The sequence below is a fragment of the Odontesthes bonariensis genome, chromosome 8 (assembly GCF_027942865.1).
Source record: "Odontesthes bonariensis isolate fOdoBon6 chromosome 8, fOdoBon6.hap1, whole genome shotgun sequence".
Classification (NCBI taxonomy): domain Eukaryota; kingdom Metazoa; phylum Chordata; class Actinopteri; order Atheriniformes; family Atherinopsidae; genus Odontesthes; species Odontesthes bonariensis.
The window spans coordinates 27442249-27466331 of NC_134513.1; the positions used below are offsets into that span (position 1 = coordinate 27442249).

A 24083-nucleotide genomic window follows, 5' to 3' on the forward strand; every position below is an offset into this window, starting at 1 on the left:
GAGTGAAGTGCACTGTGTGTAAACGCTCTGCATACTGTCAGATAGATGAGTATGCCGTTTTCAAGTATGTAGTATGTAGTAGGCGGTTTCGAACACAGCCAGAGTTGAACGCCACGTGTGGTTCTTTTGTTTTCTTCAGTAAATAAAGTCAAGACGACCCTCGGTTACATTTTGAACTTTTTTATTGAATCATCTACAAAATACACGGCTTACATCATCTTATATATTTACATTTATGTATGAAATATTTTCCGAATAATAATATGTTATTGAGCAGAAAGTCCCATTCACTATTAACCATCATAACACCATAAATAATGTCTTTTAGGGAGAAGGGTTGGAGACGGATCCCCGTGTGCAGCCAGTCATGTACATCAATCCAGAATGTTGAAAACATACAATGAAAAAACAAGTGATCAGAAGTTTCATCCTCTCCACAAAACACACATCCATCCGATTCACAACCAAATCTCCGTCTCAGTAGCTCTCCGGATGGATATACACCATTTAGGAATTTAAAGTGAATTTCTTTTGCTTTGGGATTAATGGGGAATTTTAAATATTTAAAACGCAATGAATATATGTCTTCTTTGGAGAAACTTTGTTTAATGGAGTTACGAAATGACAATAAAGGGTGCGTGATGTCATCAAATATCTTTCTAATTGTTTTTATAAGGAATCTTAATAGTCTTAAAATGACAATTTCCAACAAGAAGAAGTGGAACATTAGGAGTGATGTGAGTGGAGTTGGAAACAATCCCTTGAATTAAATGTAAAGTAGGTTTAGGGATGGCTTTTATTATGGATACAAACAAGTTTCGATTGATGATCAGATTATATTTGAGGCAAAAATGTTCATATGTCATCACAACATTTGGAACTCTCTGCGGCTCTGTGACTTCCGCATTCCTTTCTTTCTTTTTCTTATTTTTTATTTATTTAAACATGTCACATTGACATTGGCTTGAATTTGACTTTTTGGCGCTATATAAATAAAAATTAATTGAATTGAATTGTCTTGCCTTGCTGCTCTGTTGTGGTGCCTGATGTTCCCTGGTGTTTTTGCTGTGTTGTTGGGGGGGCGGGGTTCTTTATCATATAAAAAAAGGGGTGACGCCAGTATTGTTTGTGGTTGCTGTAGTAACCGTGCATCACTTCCGCTGTGGTTGTTGTGTCTGCAGCTGTTGTCACTAAATGCTGGCGCGCTGCTCCATCTGCGCTGTGTGATTCATGTGTATCGTCCTCCATTTACTGGCTCTGTGCTTAAAGGAGCCAGCGGGGGTTGAACGCCTAAACGTCTAAAGAGCAGAAGACCACCAGAGACTTTTGTCTTCTTGGTTTTTATGGAGCTTTGAAGCAGCGCCGCAGGTAAGTTTTCCATCTTCATCGTTAGGACGGTTCGGCTCCGGTTCAGTCTTCCTGTTTGGAGCGACACGGTCCACACGAAGCAGTGTTAAAAGCACCGCCAAAGCCAATAAATGCGCTGTGTTAGCCTTCCATTATCGGCATGTTTCTGATAAAGATGGAGGTCTCCGAGTACAAGTGTTTAATGAGGTTAATATAGCCAAAGTGTTTGTTAATCTGGTGGAGTGGCATCTCTTTAGCTGCAAACAGCATTTTATTTCTGTTTCCCTCCTTCTATCCAATGTTCTGCTGTTTCTGCTCTATAAGAGTTTATCTGCAGGGTTAGAAGCTGCTTCTCCTGGTGATATATTGTTCCACTCGTACGGCGCTCTGCTCACTGTGGCTGTTTTTAAATGCGCCTTAAAAACAAACCTTGACTTATCTTGTTATGACTCAGTCTCCCTGCAGCTGTCTTTTTGTTCATCTCCTAAAAATCAAACTCATTTAAAGCTCTCTATAAAGCACTTTGCTGCTTTGTTCACAGAGCATATTCACTGTTTCATAGATCTGCTGCAGTTAAACAGTTCAATGATTTAGTTCAATAATACAATGGCTTAATGAGATCAATTCTAAATATTGATGATAACTATTAACTCAGAATTGGTGAAAAGAGGCAGAGGAGAAATATTTAGAGCAGCTAAATGTTTAAAGTGGTGTTAATCTGATCTCTAAAAGGATAAAGGCTAACCTTTACTGCTTTAAGATGCTAACAAACTGTCTGACATCTGACTGTCTGGCCTTGCTGTTAAATCCTGATAGTTTAACACATGTCACATGGTCTGACTGTCTGATCTCAGTCCTGCTTCAGGTGGAAATCACAAAGTCTCACTTTGTAGAACATTTGTTTTTGTTCCAACAGCTTTTCAATCAAAGGAGGAAATATTCTGACCGCTCTGCTTGTGTGTTTGACTTTAGCTCTTTAAGAGAGCAGTTAAAGCTTATTTCAGCAACAACTTGTATGAATGTCTCGTCTTAGACATCGTGTTTTCTTTTTTTAACATCTGGATTTATTTTATTGGACATTTTATTGCTTCTTATCTCTTCACTGTGATTCTTGCATTGAAAAGCTGTTTTCAGATTATTTATGCACTTTGGTATCTCTCCCAATCATATGCATGTTAAAATAAATAGATGAATGAATAATAATTGCTCTAGTACAAAACTAAACTTCCATTATCATTGTAAACTCACCTACTAAATAACTCTATGTAGCTCTGGTGCTGTTAAAGTGCCGGCCAATGATCACTCAGAGTCTGTAGAGGTGGTGGGTTGGACACGGACTCAAAAGCAAAACCTGGTTTATTAACAACTTAAGGTGAGACACTACAGGTGAATAGGATAATATTTTAAATTAATAGATATCACCATGAAACTTCCTCAGTTGATTATTTATACAAGTATGAAAAAAAGAAGAAATGAAAAATAAATTTGTATGTTTAATTATGCAAATTAGGCATTATCTCATTAAATTTGCATATATTTCCAGAAGCTAGATCTGAAGATATGATAAAGCTGGTGCAAAATTCTTTTTTCATTTTGTTTACACACAGAATGAAAAGAAAATTACAGAGGGATTTCAGAATATCTGCTTTCATTTACTAGGAAATCAAAATCTACTCTCCATAGCCTAAAAAACATTGATTTTCGCCGTATTTTTTTTATTATAATGTCACATAAATCTGGCCAGGAATGATTTATCAACAAATCCTTCTTTAGATATCTTCAGAATACTGCTAAGTGTATAACTGGAAAGTTTGGTGTTAGTAGGTGCTCCATAGTCTGAGATACTGGAAAAATACAAAATACTGATTTTGAGAAAACGGCATTTAAATAATTAAATAGGGGAATTCAATACATTTGTATTAGAAACAATTGCTCAAAAACGGAATAAATGCTCAGGCCCTTAGTAATACTAATATACAATAAAATAATCGTATTAATAAAGAATACAAGCTCAATACAATACAATAAAAGAGCGACATGTATGAGCAGCCGCTGTCATCAACTCGGTTTCCTAACGACAGTTTACGGTCAGCTGTGCTGCTCCCAGATGGTTCATCAGCTGATCTGATAGATTTTCTTTTATTGCATCTTGCAAAGCACAATTGTTGCTTTTTTTTCTTTGAAAGTTGCGGTGTTATGGGGCATTTTCAGAGCGTCAGAGTCCACCACGTGATGCGTCTGAGCGAATCCCGTTAGCAGAAACTAGCAGTAGGCAATGAGATTTGGTCATTAGCTATAAATCTGCCTTTAGACATTCCTGATTGGTTACTGATAGAAAGGAAGTGCCATTATTTGGGTGACATATCATTGTGCAGGAGCTTTCCGGCTATGACAGACTTCAGTAAATAGACGAGGCTCGGCATGGCGCGTAGGAATGCTAACTTTTTGGTAAATTCGGGCGAAACATGCTATAGCAAGTAAACAAAATCTAATAAAATAAACATTTTAATTAATGTTTTCAACGTTTTCTTTATAGCAGGTTGAAAGAACACATGTCTAAGGAGTAGACTGGCCCAAAATCTCAAAATTGATGTCTAATTGATGACTAAGCAGCAAGAGGAGGAGTTCAGCTGGCGTAAGATGTCCTCCAGGTCTTTGCTGTTAATGGCTTGGAACTGTGTCACGGTGTTTAAACGGGTTTTCGGTGGAGACGGTACATATGCTGAACCTGCTGCTGATGGACCAACTGCTTGTCTAACATTTTGGATTTTGTCTGTGAAGAATTTGGCAAAGTCACTGCAGGCCATGGTGGAATGAAGTTCAGTTGCCACTAAAACAGGAGGGTTTGTTAGCCTGTCAGCTGTAGCCAATAAGGCCCGAGCATTAGCACTGTTTTTGGTGATGATGTCAGAGAAGTAGGACTTTCTTGCATTCCTCAGTTGTAAATTATAAGAGTGAAGTTTCTCTTTATAGATATTATAATGAAGCTGGAGATTTGTTTTTCTCCATCTGCGCTCAGCTTTCCGACACTCTCTTTTCCCATTTTTCACCAGTGTGGAATTTGGCCATGGAGACTTCTTCCTTCCAGAGATAACCTTCACCTTAATGGGAGCAATAGCATCCATAACATTTAACATTTTAGCAGCGAAGCTACTGACGAGCTCATTGACTGAAGCCCCGGACAGGGCAGGTGTTAAAGAGAAGACCCGGTTAAAGATCTCACTGCTGTTTTCAGTTCTACACCGTTTAGAGATCACTGCTGCTGAGACATTTGTGTGCAGTGAAATCGTACTCTGAAAGAAAACACAGGAATGATCAGACAGATGAGGCCTTCAGCTGTACAGCCACATATTCAAAGGACTGAAAACTTCCAGGAGATAACTGCTTCCATTGAAATGATTCATTAAATGAGACCGCCCCCCCTCCTCCTCTCCTGCTCACTCTGGCCTTGCTGATAAAGCTGTAACCAGGAGGGGTCGACTCAATGAGAACAGCAGCACTGTTATTTTGCTCTAACCAAGTTTCAGTTTATCTGGTGGGGGCAGATGGAGTTCCTCCTCAGGGTTTCTGCTGGGCTTTGTTTGTTCCTCTCTATGAGATAACTCCTGGTTTATCTCAGTCTTGGCACCGAGCACAGATGGATGACGTAGGAAGTAAAATAAGTTGGAGGTGAACAGTTTCACCCCTGACTTGTTCAAATTAAATCCATTTGCCTTAAAAAGATGCCTGCGTTCCTAAAAAATGTTAAAATGATTAATAAAATGCACTAAGTGGTCAGCACATGCTGATAAAAGCCATTTATTCAGAGCCAACACCCTGCAGAATCTTTGCTCTCCTCCTCTGACGGGTGGTACAGGTCCACTGATGAGTACAGCTGCATTCAGCGAGCTCACTGCGTTTAATAATCCAACAAAGTCCCGTTTCACAACCTCAGATTGTTGCTGGGACACATCGTTTGACCTTGTATGCAGAACGATGTTTGTCACAGATGGATATTCATCTGCAATTTCAGGAATTCTCTCCTTCATATCATTGACCATATCCCTGGGAAAGCAGAGGACCTCAGTGTTCTTACCGCACATCCTTTGTACATCATTTACGGCAGAGTCACCCACAATCAGAGTTTCAGGTCCAGCCTTTAGCTTTCCCTGTGGCCTTTTACTTTCTGACAGGTTTTCAGTCCTTGCCTTGCTGCTTTGGGATGGATGGTCATCCAATAGAGATCCAGAGTCCTTCGATAGTGGAGCAAATCTGTTCTGCAAGTTCACACTCGGTTGTTTTGGAGGTTTGTTGTTAACCTTCCCATTCACGGATGTCCAGTCCTGTTTCCTCCCATGTGCAGGGGTAGAAGAGCTCCTCTGTGTGGTGGGAAGTAGGGCTGAACGATATGGACAAAATTTCATATCTCGATATTCATGCCAGATATCTCGATATCGATACGATACGATATGACTACGGGTTCGGTGAAAACCAAGCATTTTTCAGAAAAATAAAAACATCATAAAACAAAAGAGTGCAGTTTTATTGATTAGAACTCACTGCCATCAAGCATAGTTTGCTTGGGCCTCTTAAGGGATGACGTAGAGGTCCCCGATGTTTCTTTCAATGTCATACACTCATCGTGCAGCACACAGTGGTGTTTTTTCAAGTGGTGAAACAAGTTGGTTGTGTTCCCTTGCTTTGTCGCAATTTTCGCCAAGCACGACCTGCACAACACCTCGCTCTGGTCAACATCATCCTTTCTAAATCCAAAATACCTCCAAATAATGGAGGATGATTTATGTTTTGGCACAAAATTAGATTCTGCACTGCCACCGGCCGAATTATCTCCTGCGCTCATGTCACTTTTCTTTCGTTTTGATTTCATTTGGGAGCTAATGTGCCCTGTTAGCACTTAAGCACTTCGTGGATACTACTGAAACGTGAAGATTGTGACAAATTTGTTTTGTTTAGATCAACCACTGTCAGAGATCGCATGAAACACCGATGGCGGTGCCTTAGCTCTGTGTTTTGGTAACCCAGCTTGACCGTCGGAGCCCAGTCCACTGACTCCGTAGCCAACAACGCGCTGGGGCAGCCTTCAAAACAAAGCCCAAACGTAGCCCGTATTACATTACTGTTGATTGGCATTTAACAACATAATACTTTACTGCACTACTACTAAACAGTTAGATTTCGCACATACCTTTGACGAAGTGGTCACCGCAGACACGAGCATTTGCAGATTCAGCCCCTCCAGTCTGTAAACGTAGGTTAGCTATCCACTTTTTGCGGCGTTGTTCTGTGAGTTTTTTCCATTTCCCACCTCTATGGGCGATTACCTTAGGTACTCGATAGTAACCCTTTCCCTTCTCTCGGTTAGACCGATTGCAACATCCAAAAACGGCACAAAACTGAGGTATTTTGGGCAAAAAGTGGCAGACAAAACACAGTGTTTTCAATGGGCTCCAGCTCAGGTTGCCCACCACCTGGGTTTGCGCGCTTAGAAAAATACGGAAGTGACGTCAAGTGAAACCCTCCCATTCCCCGTGAATGTGTGTGGCTGTGTGCGTCTCAGTCTACTTCTCCCTCACTCCCACCCTCCTATGTTTGTCATTGGTTGGCTTCAGCTGTCGATCCACAGCAAGTGTGAAATAAGCTTTGTGGTTGGCTGGCGGTGGGGTGCGTTCAAGCGCAATCTTAAAAGTAATGTTTATGGTGACTGCCGGAGCTGTATAAGCAGGGCGAGCGCGGGGGAAATATATTGTTTATATCATTGCTTTTTCGAAATTACTTTCTTGAATGTTCATATCTCGATATAGATACGATAACGATATATCGTTCAGCCCTAGTGGGAAGTGAAGGCCAGTAGGTTTCACATATTTCAGCTCGCTGTGCCCTGCCTGTGATACGTCCTCCCACTTCCAGGAGACATGATTTACTTTTTGGTTTTGCACCGAGACGGTTCCAGGGAGGATTATTATTGGATGATTTATTATAGTGCACAGAGTCTACTTTCTTGGTCGCGTTATCTGTGCTTCTTAGCTGTGTGTTAGCTTGCTCGTCTCCACTATTCTGAATCAATGGCAAGGTTGTTTCATTTCCACACAGTCCATTTACCTCCACATTTACTTCTAAGCGATGGATTTTTGTCTCCAGTACTGCAATCTTCTGCAGGAGGCTCTAGTAGTCATCTGTGGAGAAGGGAGGCATCTTGCTGCTAGTTAGCCTAGCGCTTAGCACCTTTCCAGGCTATTTAGCTTTAGCTGAGTGCTAGGTTCCCGGACACTGTAAATCAGGCTTCAGCTGTGTGTAGGCCACGCACACGGAGCGCTGAAGATAAAGGACTATAAAAAATATTGCTGTTTCTGTTAAAAAAACTTTAATCCCAGAGATTTATAAGTGTCCAGAAGCTATCGCAGATAGGCTCATATGGGAAAAAAAAGGGGAAAAAGCACGATAAAATCAATAAAATAAGCAAAGCAAGCAGAAAGCAGGTAGAGTAAGCGCCCGCTTTAAGCGTGCATCTGCTTTCCCAGACTCTTCATCTAACCCAGTTATTTAGTCCCACTATGTCACCTTGAAGTCTTGGACATACATTGTGTTTATATGAGCAGTGGAAAAGTACAAACTAGGAACATAGATTATTTAGTAAAATACAGAATGTGAATTCATAATGTCTAATAACAAAGCTAATTTTAACAGTTTCTGCATTAAATCACACAGCAGATGTCCAGCTGTTGATGGCAGCTAACGCAGCTAATGCAGCTAACACAGCTAACACAGCGTAAAGCTTTCAGCATGGTTGCTGCGATGGCTCGCGTGAGTAGTGTTGATGACGTCACGGTTTCGTTCCGGCCATTTATAGTGGCGCGAGTCGATGCGCCAGTAGTTGCAGTTTTCTCGTCACAGAGGTGTCGCTGCTACAAGAAGGTTACCACTAACTACTCTACAAGGAGGAAAGTGGAGAAGAAAACAATACCACTGTAGCACTGTCAGCAATGATGCTGCTGCTTAGAACCTTACCGGCCAAAAGGGGCCAAAGAGAAAGATTATTTACATAATAGCTGATGAGCCTGCAGAAGTTGATATTTCAATAGATGTGTTCTCACCATTATAGTCTGATATAGTACTTAGAATATTGTTATAGGACTTTTAAGTGTATTGTGTTACCCTTTGTTTGTTTGTTGTTTGTTATGAAATAGTGTGCTTCAATGGACACACTTGGGAATTATCGTTACCTTTCAAGATGCAACAATAATAATAACTAGAGAATTTCTGAAGAAATTTATATGGGTGCCGATCTACTGCCCGCCCTATCAACAAACCCTTTAGTTCAGTTAAAGTTGAGAGTCTCCTGTCACATATACACTTTGAATGAGGTCTCTCTGATGTCATATGGCTGAGTTATGAGGCCTCCAAAATAGGGCAGTTTTTGGTATTTTTGTGCCAAAAAAGTGCTTTTATATCGATTGAGGCCCAAAATTTCTAAGACAGGTATGATGAAGACAGTTATGTCATTTTTATCAAGGTCCTGTTTAAAACAGAGCTTTTATGGCATTTTCAAAATGGCCTCGGTAAGTGCTTTTCAATGCATTTTCCCATTGCATTGTGGGTATTTTCAAACTTCCCCTCACTATCAGTTTAAAGGAGAAACGCATATCAGATTTATAACATGAAGCTGTTATAACAGGGCATCCATCTTGGCTCTGCTCTCATAAGCAGTCTTAGAACAGAGCAGGCTCCTAATGCGTTGCTACGGAGATGGAACCAGCTGTCTATGTTAGACAGAGAGCAAACTGACATATGTGCACACACTATGGCTTCTTAAAAATGACTATAATTTTGACTTCAGCCTCGAACAAACGGTCACTGTTGCAAAGTAAAAAATTGTATCCGAATAATTCTTGAACCGTCAGCGCCCCAAGAGACGGCAGTTTTTAAATAATTTTTCACCTGAATTTGAAACCCTTTGGTTCAGTTAAAACCAAGAGTCTCCTGTCACATATAAACTTTGAATGAGGTCTTTGTTATGGTTTATGGCTGAGTTATAAGGCCTCTAAAAAAGGCCATTTTGACACTCGTTGAGCTTGCTGCTAGACTAGTAGCTAACCGAAATTCATGACGGAAACGGAAAAGTAATAGTCCAGCACAGGAGTAATATGTGTGTCTAATGCCTTCGGCATTGGCACCCATAATAATAGATCGGTTTAATATAGCGTTTAATACTCAAAGCCGCTTCGAGTAAATGAAACAACAGCAAATTCCTAACGACATAAATTATTTACAAATAATTGCACAAAGTATTTTACATGACACAACCGTCAGCCGTGAGCCTGTTTTCCAGTTGGTCCATCCGGTTTGCCTTTTCAAGCCGCGGCAGGAAAGGGGGGGGGGGGGCAGGATGAGTACATCCTCCGTCTCCTTCTTCTGAACAGAGAACTGATGAATCTGAAATATCAGTTAATAATTGTCCAAATAAGAATTTGTCATAGTTTAATGTATAACTTTTTTCAGGTTAGAGTTAATTTGACATGAGATTGTTGTGTTGTTACGGTTCAGAAACAGGACTTTTATGATTCTAAGGACTAACTTTGTTTCTTTGCTGCTTCTTTGACCTTTGATCCCCAAAAACGACGCCTATGAAACATCTTTCTCAGATACTCTAGTTTCACCAGTAGATCTTAACACCAGTGTTATATGGAGAACTGCGTGTCCATCAGGGGAACGCTAACAGCTCAATAAAGGGAGTGGACTGGTCATTTGATAATATATGAGGTCCCAACTGGACATGTTCCCTCCACAACCTGACCTCCACTGAGTGGAATGTAATGGATTTATGTACTTTATCCTTAAAATAAGGAGAGTGTGCTTTTTCACTTTATCTTATCTGTCCCAAAGGATCTTGAACTTAAAGGTCCTCTCCCAGACTGTCTTTGTCAAACATACTGTTTTGGCTGATGAACATGAAACAATGATGGGGGCTAATGAATATCTGATGCTACAGGTGCTCGGTGGGATTAACAGATGACGAAGGAGGAACATTGGTAGACATTTGTTTTCTCAACTCAACCACTACAGATGGAAAATGGCTTCTTCAGAAGAGGTGAGACGGTTTCATTATGATATAGTTCCCAAAAATGTATTCTGGTCGATTACATATCGGTCACCTGTGTTAGTGCTACAGACCTCTGAAGAGGGAGAATGTTTAGGTTTCGGAGTTGAGGATGAACCCATGATGCTCTGATATCCCTGTTTCTGATCGGATGATCTTCAGTTATCAATATTTAACAGATTGTTTACCTGCCTTAGTGTTGTAGTGTCCATCAGAGTCCTCCTTATGGCAGATCTGAATGGAGATATGTGCAGTATCCCACTGTGTAACTACAAATTCATTCAGTATTCAGTTTGACTCTGTTACGGGATCAGTTAATAATCTATATAAAGATATTACCAAAGGTATATGAACTCAGGATATTTCCATGTTTGTCTGGTCAATTTCAGTCATATTGTGTCATAGATCTGTTATTACAGAGGTGTTTCTTTCTAATAGCAGTGAGAAGGAGTTGGCTCATGTTATTGAGATGCTAAATAAATATACACTTTGTTCTTCATGTTTTTTTTTTTTTTGTCTCTTCAGGAGTTTAAAAGCCCAAACACAGTGGAACCTAATTCCCTTCAGGATAATGATGAAGATCTGTCAACAACAGCAAACAGAGATAAACCATACAGCTGTGACCAGTGTGGGAAGGCTTTTAATCATAAAAGTGACTTTATAAGACATCAACGTATCCACAGTGGAGTTAAACCTTTCAGTTGTGGACAGTGTGGGAAGGCTTTTACTCAGAAAAGTGCCTTAATAAGACATCAACGTATCCACAGTGGAGTTAAACTTTTCATTTGTGGACAGTGTGGGAAAGGTTTTTCTCATAAAAGTACTTTAATAAGACATCAACATATCCACAGTGGAGTTAAACCTTTCAGTTGTGGACAGTGTGGGAAGGCTTTTGCTCGGAAAAGTGCCTTGATATCACATCAACATATCCACAGTGGAGTTAAACCTTTCATTTGTGGGCAGTGTGGGAAGGCTTTTACTGATAAAAGTGCCTTAATAACACATCAACGTATCCACAGTGGAGTCAAACCTTTCAGTTGTGGACAGTGTGGGAAGGCTTTTACTAATAAAAAAGCCTTAATAAGACATCAACGTATCCACAGTGGATTTAAACCTTTCAGTTGTGGACAGTGTGGGAAGGCTTTTACTAATGAAAGTGCCTTAATAACACATCAACGAATTCACAGTGGAGTTAAACCTTTCAGTTGTGGACAGTGTGGGAAGGCTTTTACTCGTAAAAGTGACTTAATAACACATCAACGTATTCACAGTGGAGTTAAACCTTTCAATTGTGGACAGTGTGGGAAGGCTTTTACTCTGAAAAGTAATTTAATAAGACATCAACGTATCCACAGTGAAGTTAAACCTTTCAGTTGTGGGCAGTGTGGGAAGGCTTTTACTCAGAAAAGAGCCTTAATATCACATCAACATATCCACAGTGGAGTCAAACCTTTCAGTTGTGGACAGTGTGGGAAGGCTTTTACTCATAAAAGTGCCTTAATAACACATTAACGTATCCACAGTGGAGTCAAACCTTTCAGTTGTGGACAGTGTGGGAAGGCTTTTACTCAGAAAAGTGCCTTATTAAGACATCAACGTATCCACAGTGGAGTTAAACCTTTCAGTTGTGGACAGTGTGGGAAGGCTTTTACTGATAAAAGTGCCTTAATAACACATCAACGTATCCACAGTGGATTTAAACCTTTCAGTTGTGAACAGTGTGGGAAGGCTTTTTCTCATAAAAGTGACTTAATAACACATAGACGTATCCACAGTGGAGTTAAACCTTTCAGTTGTGGACAGTGTGGGAAAGGTTTGTCTCACAAAAGTTACTTAATAACACATCAACGTATCCACAGTGGAGTTAAACCTTTCATTTGTGGAGAGTGTGGGAAGGCTTTTACTAATAAAAGTGCCTTAATATCACATCAACGTATCCACAGTGGAGTTAAACCTTTCAGTTGTGGGCAGTGTGGGAAGGCTTTTACTCAGAAAAGAGCCTTAACATCACATCAACGTATCCACAATAGAGTTAAACCTTTCAGTTGTGGACAATGTAGGAAGGCTTTTACTCATAAAAGTGCCTTAATAACACATCAACGTATCCACAGTGGAGTTAAACCTTTCATTTGTGGACAGTGTGGGAAAGGTTTTTCTCATAAAAATACCTTAATCACACATCAACGCATCCACAGTGGAGTTAAACCTTTTGGTTGTGGACAGTGTGGGAAGTCCTTTGGTTACTTCTCTGCCTTAAAAAAACATCAGCTTGTCTGCAATGGACCACAAGCATGCAGTGATTCCCAGTGCGATGAAAATGTAACGACTCCACGTGGCTTTCACCAACAAAGCCACGGCAGAAAGAGACGATCCAAGAAGAATCACTGTGAGGTATGTACATCAAACACTTATTTTCCCATCTCCTGATGAGTTTAGGATTTAACTGAGCAAGTAGGCAAGAGGCTCCCATTGGAGAAGGACAGCGATGTAGGAGTTTTTTAATCCTAACATATTCAGTGAGTTGTTTCTCCTTAAACAGCCATGTCAGAAGTGTTCAATGCCATTTAAATGTTCGATGAAATCAAAACCAAAGGGAATGAACAGTATAAGTAAGGTCATGTTTAAATGTGAAAGGAAGAGCATTATCAGATACTGTGTAGAGAGAATTTAACATGTCGTGACCAAACAGCTGTGTAGTTTGAAAAACCACTAATTAATTTGTTAGGGAGCATAAATAGCCAATCCAAACCATCTACCCATTTTCATCCACTTATCCAAGGTCGGGTCACAGAGCAAACGGGTCCAGGAGTTAACCCCAGCTCCTGTATATTCTGGACCACATCCCACCTCGGTTCCCCTGGGGAAGGGCAGTTCAAAGAATGAAATTCAAGGTGGACCGTTCTTAGAACGATTCTGTCCGAGTGAGGCTACAGTCTTGACTCTGAATGGCCCACTGGCTTCTGTGCCCTCCCCTTTCTCCTGGGCCTCACTTATATGGAAGGTTGTTAAACTTTGTGATCGCTGGACTTCTTGTACTGGAGCGCCTCCTTTTTTCTGCTTATATTGATCTCTTCTTTGATGGACCAGCTCCCACCTGACTGCTGAGGTGGAGCATCAGCTTGCTTTTGTTGCCGTATAAGGCGATACTCGTACCACTCTTTAGTTAATCCACAGTGGAAAGTCATACCAGCAGTGAGCACAATTTCTTGAGTAAGATGTCATGTTGGTATATCCAGGCTTTAAATTTTCTTTGAAGGCCAGAATTTTTGTTGCTTCTGGTTATCCCTCCAGGTCTTGGTTGACATGGTCTCTGCCTGACTACCCACTGAAGGACCACCTTTCCTCAGGATCTTCCACAGATGCACTTATGGTTTAGAACACCTCTTGTACATCTGGTATAGCAGTCCATAGGGTTCTGGCATTGAGCTTGTTCTAACAGTCTTGACCACTGATTGGATTTCCTTTCAGTTAACTCCTTTGATATTAAAGTCTGTGGTTGGTGCAGGTGGACTGATCAGGATGAGGTCTTTCTCCCTAGTTTAGTTTCTGTAGGTGGTGTTGAGATCGTTGTCCATCCCCTATTCTGGTGAGGCGATGTGTCCCCCATGTCACTGACATAGCATCTGTTTGGTAAATCCAAAAGCAGCCCGATTTGTTTTTATTTTTTCCATTGTCCGGTTCTTATGACAGCCTGCTCGTTGGAGGGTCAGGAGTTTATTCCTCAGGATGCCTTGTAGTTCGGATTTCTCATCTTTCCACCTTCCACTTGAGCTATTTCCTCAAAAGCAGTTCTTGTTTCAACTGGAGGATTTGTTCTTGGAATTCTGTCTTTTGATCCCTCCTGTACCAAACCAAACCTTTTTGTGGCAATGCTGACAGTCGTGTTTGTCGTTCCCTGGAGTTTTCTGTCTGCCATGTCCTTCTTGGTAGCTTCCAGAATACCATCCAGCTCATCAAATTTGTTCCCTTCCTTCCCTTTGCCACATGGAAGCCCCTTTAACCATGGCTGGTGTTTTAAAGCACCTGTTGCTTGAGCTTTCAGGGCTTGGGGGTTCTTGCTTTTCTAGCGAGATTACCGGCACGGCTCCTCATGTCACCTTTCCCTGCAATTTAATCTCGGCCTGGTGGATTTCAGGCTTTGGGAGTGTTTGGAGATCTTGCCACAGACATTAAGTTGTTTTGATGTAATTTGTGTGATCGCATGGATTGTTGCCTGCTTATCTGTATTTCGGGGTGCTCAATTTCATCTCCTCTTGGCCTCTCTTTGGGTTAGGTTTCTTTGGGATTTTTTAATTCAGGTTTGCGTCCTCCCACACAAAAGCTGCAGGTTGAGTTGCTGCCCCTTCCAACCCGGATGCATCTTTCAGCTTTCCCTCCAGTTGATCCTGGTTTATTCATGGTCATCAACCATCCTAATGCTGGAATTCCCTGGCGAACAAAGGTTATCATGGTTGTAACGTGCATCTGTTGATACTCTTGTATACATCATCAGTGATAGTACCTTTGGTCATACAGGGTTTTGGGTCTTTCAAGTTAAACCCCATCCTCCAGGACCACCTGTTTCGATGTTTTCGCAAAAAGCATAACGTCCAGTCTAAGACTTTTCTGATGTCTTTAGTAAATCTGAGCTGCTTCCCCAGGTCCACCCGCATGTGCTTGAGTATTCTGCCAGGAGCTGGGATGTTCTCCTGTTCTAATGAATGTTATTTGGTGTGATGATGGTTTGAAGAGTTTCCTGTTGTTGATGGCACTACAAATGGACTCAGTGACCACATCCAGCAACTGTACAGACACAAATCAAGATAATATGTGGTTCTGATGCCTATGCTGACCTCTAATGAGCAACACAGCTCCTAGGTTTAGAACCGACTGACGTTTAAAATCAAGAATCTGTTCTGTATGTTTGCCCCATTCCTGCCCACAAACAAATGCCCCAGGTGTTGAAGGCAGTTGCAGAAGCCGTCACCTTAGCTATTTTCTCAAGCAGACACCGCCCCAGGAAGAATCCCATCCCCTTTTTTAGGGCTGGAGAGAAGCCCCCATCCTGCCCGCAAACAAATGCATGTTGGCTGTCCACAGCTTTAGATTGGCAGCTGAAAGTGGACCTTGGAAAACAGTTAAAGGTTCCTAAACACATCACCCCGACAAGACAAGACAGACAGACTTGCTTTTTCACTCAGACGCCACCAAGCGGGTGATCATGTCGGAGCTAACTGTGACCCCAGGAAGATCACTGATGATGCATTCCAGCGCATCCTAGAGATGTATCTAAATTCCTGGACATCTTTGGACCGTGCTGCTTTCATATCTCGATCTCGACTAAAACACCTCTTCAAACGGTCTCTGTTTGCTTGTTTGGTTTGGTTTAGGATTTCGATGCCAGATTATTGGCACTAACAGAGCAGAAGCACCACAGTTTGTTTTCATTTAGCTAAATCAGTAAAGTAAACACAGCCCAAAGTGCAGAAATCAGGACATTTCCTCAGAAAAATTGTGGAAAGTATTTGTTCTTTGTGCTAAGAAGGAATTTGACTTCATCAGGCATCAAACTGTGATCTGTTTTCTAACTGAATGCTCCCAACTTCTAGTTTTAACCTCCAGATATTAGACTGAAATGAAACTCCTAGCTTTCAGTTTCCTACAACATTGGCAGATTTCTATCTTCTTCTTTGGTGGTATTGGTTGAGTTCAGAGCCGGTGTGTTCATTGTAAAAAGCAGCAGGAAACCCTGACCTTCCCTGTCTTTGTGTCTTTGTTGTTTCAGAAGCAGAGCGGCTCAGATGGACCCAGTTCTGAGCCCTGTGTGCACCGTCCCAGTGGTGAACAGAACTGCTGTCAACAGGGTGGCTCATCATTCACCACTGTAGCGGACCTCAGAAGACACCAAACAATCCAGCGCAGACAGAAATCCTTCAGCTGTGGACACTGTGAGAAAAGCTTCCCATCAGCAGGTCAGCGCACGCTTCATGAGCGTGTTCACACTGAGGAGCAGCTCGGCCGCGACACCAGTCGGTCCGCTGCTCATAAGCCCTCCCACCCTGAATATGAACTGTTCCACTGTTACCGGTGTGCTGCAGTGTTCGTCTCAGCATCTGCTCTGTCTAAACATCAGCAGGATCACCAAGAGCAGGAATAATTCCCAACATGAAATGGCTGCAACGCACTCGCTGCGTCTGACGGACAGAGAGAGCCTCTTCTGGTCCAAACTTCAAACTTTAAAAGCCACAGTTCAGAATTCATTTCCTCTGAAAGTTGTAATGTGCCACAATAACAAGAATCTGTGAGAAAAAATGATTAAAAACTGTTTCTATTAGTATGTGGAAGCAAAGCTGGATGGACAGAAATTGTGTTATTACTGCAGGAAGAAGCATTTCTGACTTCTTCCCAGCAGAACGCTCGTATTACACAATGTATACAGATGCAGTTTGGAGTTCCAGTGAGATGACTGCTATCTCCAGCTCTGACCACTAGGTGTCAGTAGTTCAACAATGTTACCTGAAGGTTTCTCAGCTCACATGGTTACATTTGAAGTGCTGTCTTTGATGGTCTTTGTATTCTTTGGTCTGATGAGGTCCCCGTAAGTCTTGGGGTGCTGCAGTGAGACTGTGATGGTGGACCAGGTAAAAACTCGACTGCATGGATCAGAGCAGAGGTCCACAGATGAGATGGAGCAGAAACCTAAAGAAGTTGACAGGATTTAACATGAAATAACTTCACCAGGATAGTGGCAAAGAGTTTGTTTTCTGTTTTTATTTCTTATTCATTTTGTCATAGTATACTAATTAAATAGTTTTTGCTTTAAATACCCACAGCTGTGCATCATGGGCGTGTGTGCTGGCTGGAAAAAACCTTTTTGTCTTAAAAGTCCAAACAGTCTCACCATGACATTTAGAAACAATATTAATGATAAAAATCTACTGTAAATACATCCATACAATGATAGTAGAAGTTTTTTACTGGATGGCACCATTTTTCAATTTTCTTTTTATTTCATAATCTTTGAATAACTGTCTTTTTATATTCATGAATATTTTAAATTTTACATTATTTCATGTCATTCTTTCCTCCTCTTTGCCATATCTCTTTTCAATGAGTGACTTTTGACCCTCGTAAGGCACCGTCTTGCAGCAAAGATCGTGTATTTGTAGAAGGATGTCTTTATATTGACGGTTCCACCTGGTTCCAACAAGCTTCCGTTCCTCGGATCGTGAAAATAACTCAGAGTGAGACCTCTTCATCACTCAGAAACGCCTGATTCATGAAAACAACATCATCGAGCGTTAAGATTAACTCTCTTAACTTTTCCCATTCATTTTCAATGGGAGTTCTTACACCACGGATGCATTGCACTCTTTGGCCTCTGGGGGATATTTTGGCGCATTTACAGGTAGACTCGTTTGGTTAGCCAATCAGAATAGAGTACGGCAGTTGCTAGCCAGAAAGAGGCAGACCAGACCAATTTGTTACACGGTATTGCTAGTCATAACAGTATTTCATTTCTACAAATGTTATATATGTATGTGTTGTATGTCTGTTATACATCTCTTATTACAAAGTATTAGTTGAGAAACGGCCATAGATAACCGGGTCGCCAGGCTGCTGCTGCCACTAGCACTGTTCATCATCATTCATCATCTGATTAATTACTGAGGTAAGTAAATAACGTCAACAAGTCAAAATGTGTGTTTTATGATGGTATAACTTTACAAAGCTGTCCGGTACATGCAAGTACCGTTTCCATTCGGCGTGTTGTGTGTCAAACTATTATATCAAAGACGACTGTAATGTAGAGGCTATCTTAAAGTTCATCACTAGCTGTGTCTTTGGCTGCCCTAAAACAACTGCATTGAAATGACAATTTATGTGCAGTAGATGATGATTTTAATACATGTGGTACTTTGATCTTGCCGTAGCTTTGGTATACATGAGCATATTTTGTCTGCCTTTGGCTGTAAATATTAGTCGTAAAAGTAGTGTATAAAAGGCGGACATCGTTTGTTGTTATTGTTGTGTGGATCGTCCTTGGTCATATATTCCCACGGTGACGTTACAAGGGCTATGTTTGTTTGTTGTCTCTCTCTTTCTAAACCTACTCCCAGCTCTGTGTTCCCTGTGTTGTTTATTGTCTGTCCATTTTCTAAACCTACAGGTAGGAGTGTGACCTGGCCAGCTCTGTGCTCCCTGTGTTGTTTATTGTCTGTCCATTTCTAAACCTACAGGTAGGAGTGTGACCTGCCCAGCTCTGTGTTCCCTGTGTTGATTCAAATGATGTAACTATTTCCTTTAGGTAAAGGAAACACAGTCTTGGGATCATAAGAATAATAGATACCTACTGTATATCTACAGGTGGATGGTGGGAAGGAGTTGTTAATATGACCCTGTGTGTTGTTAATATGACCCTGATTGTACAAACTTGAATGTCAGTGTTAAAGTGTGTTAAAGTGTGTCGCTGTCTCAGATCACTGGAAGGATGCGTGTTGTATATGCTCTTTGTCTCTTTTTCTTTTTTATGTGTGTGGGTATATGTGAGTTTATGTTTTCTGTAGGTGGCTGATATGAGAACCAAAGCCGAGGCGAGGGGGAGCTATGGAGAGTCAAGGACAAGATGGAGGGCCTGGACGAGCGCACGCACAATGACTTTTGATTAGATATGAAAACTGTGTTAGTATAAACACCTGTTTTGTGGAAGAGTAGTACAGTTCTGATCCTCCAAATTGACAGCCTTTTTGTTGGTGAAGGCAAGATGATCAAACACAGAGCTCTGCATGCTATATTTACTGTAAGACACTAATATATTATTAGGTAAATTCGCTTATTAGATGCCAGAAATGGATGTCACACTCCCAGACTCTCATTCATAAAAGAACACACAGGATTTTCGGCAAAATCATAGAAAGCTTTAAGATAAAGGTAGAATGGAAAAATATAACACTGTCTATTTCTAAAGTGACAGGTTGAGGTATAACCTGTCCAGCTTTGTTCTCCCTGTGTTTGTTGTGTGTTCATTTTTAAACCTACAGGAGGAGGTGTGACCAGAGGTCCGTTTCACGTAGCAGGTTTAGTGAAAACTCTGAGTTTATTAACCCTGAAATGAGTTGAAACCCTGAGTTTTCCGTTTCACAGAGGGAGGTAACTCAACCCCGAGAAAGAGGGGTAGCTCTAGCCTGTTTCACAAAGAGAGGTAACTTAACCTCTCGGTCAGTTACCGGAGTAACAGACTCTCTGAACCTAACCTGGTCGGGACCAGGTTTTATTCAAGAAACCTTGAGTTTCTTTCTGTCTCCGCCCTCTTTCAGCCACACACGCCATTTGATTTCCTCATTCATTCAGTCAGCAGAGCGAGTTCTTCTACTTCTAGAAGTCCATTAGGCACAGTAGGAGGCAACTTTTTTCACGAACATGTCCTTTTGACAACGATCCCGTGGATGAAGGTGCAGCATTACTGCACAGAGAAATAAATATTCGTCGGAGATGGTTATCAGGCCGCGCACAGATTTTTGCATTTAAAGACAATTATCTTTTTGAGCGGGACCATCAGAATGTGTTGGGACAAAAGAAAGAAAAGACATAAAAGACAAATATTTGTATGAATAGGCTTAAAAAAGACATATATAGGTCTATTATATTTTATAAAGACACTCGTGTCTTGGGGGTGGACTCCCTCAGCCACTGGCCTTCCGTTAGAGGTGGCGGTGCTGGGCACCACCCGTTTTACGGGCATCTGCCTTCTTTCTGTTGGCTCAGTAGAAGTCTGTGTTAGTTTAAATAGGATTAATTATTTAACAGAACATGATATAGATGGTGACTAAATTGTCCTTCTAAGTGACTGTGAGTGTGTATGGTTGTTTGTCTCGTTTGTCTCTATGTGGCCCTGTGATGGACTGGCGGCCTGTCCAGGGTGTACCCCGCCTCTTGCCCATTGACCGCTGGGATAGGCTCCAGCCCCCCCGCGACCCGAATGACGGATTCAGCGGTGTATAGATAATGGATGAATGGATGGTATAGATGAGAAGACATAGTTTATGTGTGTGAAAACAGCATTATGTTGGGAATAAAATAACTGCACAGTCAAATAGCCACTTAATATTTATTTTACAGTGTAAAACATGATCAAAATGAGGTACCTCCATGCCGAGGTCTCACCTGTTTGAACAATGTTTTTATATTTCATCTTAAACTGCTGCCAAGTGCGCTTCTCCCCCGCGGGATTGCACCTAAATGAAATAAATGAATGGGCTACCATTCAAGCAGTTTCCCTGTAATATTATTGTGATTGCAAAGGACTACATTTAAACTTACACTTTTGCTGCTGCAGCGGTGTTGCACTTATTTCTAAAAACGTATTGAAACTCGCCGTATGAGCGCATTAAGATTTCCAATTCGAGGTTGGTGAAAAACGTAGCCCCTCCTCTTCCCCGTTGCCAAGGTGACTCGTCAAATCGGGGCTCCATTGATGCTGGCTTTTTAAAGTTGTGGTGCACGCGCTAAACTCAAGGTGAACTTACTCAGAGTTGATTAACCTCACTCAAATCAGCGTATGTGGAACCGAAAACTCAGGGTTTTCTTTCTCAGAGTAGATCAACTCAGAGATCAGCAATAGACTCAGAGTTGGTTGAACCTGCTACGTGAAACGGACCCCTGGCCAGCTTTGTTCTCCCTGTGTTTGTTGTGTGTTCATCTTTAAACCTACAGGAGGAGGTGTGACCTGGCCAGCTCTGTGCTCCCTGCGTTGCTGCTTGCACCACATCTTTGCATTAGTGATATACAGTACACTGTCACATTACTGATTTGTCTTTTATTCTTTAAATAAACATGTACTGGTTCATTTGCACAACTGTGTGTGGTCTCCTTCATGTTGATACTCCTACGAGCCAAGTGGTTTTGTAAAAGGGAAAAAAAACAAGTATAGATAGGAATGAACAAATGAAAAAATAAATCAAGCACCGTCTCAATAAATGAAGCCCAAAAGGGTTCTTGACCCTCATAACATGAATATGACAGTGGGTACAACCATGTAAGTGGCAGTTGCAATAAAACAGTGATTTTCCAACACCTTCCTCTATTATTTTCTTTATTTCAGAGTGCTCCTGACGGGATTCGAACCTGCAGGGTTATGAACGACATAATGACATTAATTATATGCAGGACTGAAAAAAATGAGGGAACCAGGATTTGGCACTGTGAGTAGCGTAAAGCAACGACATTTCTGCTGTGTTTTCCAATGACATGACTAGAATGTCAATTTAATCTAGCCCTGTGACAAATTCAATAGGACGTTGGTTTGTAACGAGTCATCCTATGCGCACCACTTGATGTGAAATAACACTTTACAGCCAGCAGATTTACTACTTCTCTTTAGAGAAGGGCTCGCTTAACTCTTTCCAGCAGCTCTAGGACCATTGTGGCTTTTAAAAACTAAAAGAATGATCAAGTTTTTCTGCTACTTTGATGTGTAACACGGTGCTTAATAACATTTTGAGCAGCAAAGACAAATACTATTTGTCATTAAATGACATGGGCATCCACGAATGATACGGAAAAAGAGAAATTTCATGGTCTATTGTCGGACAAAATGTTTTTGTCCCCGGACTTGGACCATTTGGTGATCTGGCAGGTGCTGGCCGTCCATCCGTCCGTCCATCTTGGATCGAGTTTGAGGGAGGCCCGTTTTTTGTGTCGTACGGCGCTGTGGAATCTAATCTTCCCCACTTGCTTCGTAGAGGAGGAACTTAGAATGCACATGAGAAAACAGACCATCACTTTAACTGAAGAGTCATAGCAAAAAATGCTTCCTTGGTTGAAGTGTTGCTAGAGTGCATTAGCTTTAGACTGTGTTTTCCCTACAAGCCAGCCATTGTCTGAACAGAGGTAGAGATAGCAAGGTACATTTGAAAGCTGATTATTCAAGGAGCAGAGACTGCATTGGCCGGGAATCGAACCCCGGTCAACTGCTTGGCAAGCAGCTATTCTCTCCACTATACCACCAATGCCCTGACAGATCTTTATTTAGTCATCTATCAACTGTTTTTCTTGCTGGGCTATGACACACTCACTCTTACTCAGGAATCTTTCTATTTCTCCCTGAAATAAGAGAGAAGTCTAAAGCGTGAAACTTGTGCTTGCTTGGATTCATTCTCCAGATGCGCACAATTGCTTTCATCTAAGGCTAAAATGTTCACAACTTCAGTACAATGCACTATGCCAATTAATTTGCCAGTTAGGAATGAGTTTACCACAGTCTTGCAACCTGTACCGTGTGCACTGCTTTCGGGTCCCTGACGGTCTAGTGGCTAGGATTAGGTGCTCTCACCGCCGCGGCCCGGGTTCGATTCCCGGTCAGGGAATGAGGGAACCAGGTTTTGGCACTGTGAGTAGCGTAAACCAAAGACATTTCTTCTGTTGTTTTCCAATGACATGACAAGAATGTCAATTTAATCGAGCCCTGTCACAAATTCAATAGGACGTTGGTTTGTAAGGAGTCATCCTATGCGCACCACTTGATTTGAAATAACACTTTACAGCCAGCAGATTTACTACTTCTCTTTAGAGAAGGGCTTGCTTAATTCTTTCCAGCAGCTCTAGGACCATTGTGGCTTTTAAAAACTAAAAGAATGATCAAGTTTTTCTGATACATTGATATGTAACACGGTGCTTAAAAACATTTTGAGCAGCAAAGACAAATGCTATTTGTCATTAAATGACATGGGCATCCACGAATGATACGGAAAAAGAGAAATTTCATGGTCTATTGTCGGACAAAATGTTTTTGTCTGCGGACTTGGACCATTTGGTGATCTGGCAGGTGCTGGCCGTCCATCCGTCCGTCCGTCTTGGATCGAGTTTGAGGGAGGCCCGTTTTTTGTGTCGTACGGCGCTGTGGAATCTAATCTTCCCCACTTGCTTTGTAGAGGAGGAACTTAGAATGCACATGAGAAAACAGACCATCACTTTAACTGAAGAGTCATAGCAAAAAATGCTTCCTTGGTTGAAGTGTTGCTAGAGTGCATTAGACTGTGTTTTCCCTACAAGCCAGCCATTGTCTGAACAGAGGTAGAGGTAGCAACGTACATTTGAAAGCTAATTATACAAGGGGAAGAGTATGCATTGGCTGGGAATCGAACCCAGCTTGGCAAGCAGCTATTCTCTCCACTATACCACCGATGCCCTGACAGACCCTTATTTAGTCATCTATCAACTGTTTTTCTTGCAGGGCTATGACACACTCACTCTTACTCAGGAATCTTTCTATTTCTCCCTGAAATAAGAGAGAAGTCTAAAGCGTGAAACTTGTGCTTGCTTGGATTCATTTTCCAGATGCGCACAATTGCTTTCATCTAAGGCTAAAATGTTCACAACTTCAGTACAATGCACTATGCCAATTAATTTGCCAGTTAGGAATGAGTTTACCACAGTCTTGCAACCTGTACCGTGTGCACTGCTTTCGGGTCCCTGATGGTCTAGCGGCTAGGATTCGGCGCTCTCTCAGCCGCGGCGGGGGTTCAATTCCCGGTCAGGGAATGAGGGAACCAGGTTTTGGCACTGTGTGTAGCGTAAACCAAAGACATTTCTGCTGTTGTTTTCCAATGACATGAATAGAATGTCAATTTAATCGAGCCCTGTCACAAATTCAATAGGACGTTGG

General features: G+C 41.5%; 1 pseudogene; it reads left to right on the forward strand.

The window, feature by feature from the left end:
• The first annotated feature begins 1230 nt into the window (after positions 1 to 1230).
• Positions 1231 to 17483, forward strand: LOC142385521 (uncharacterized; annotated as a pseudogene).
• Positions 17484 to 24083: the final 6600 nt, after the last annotated feature.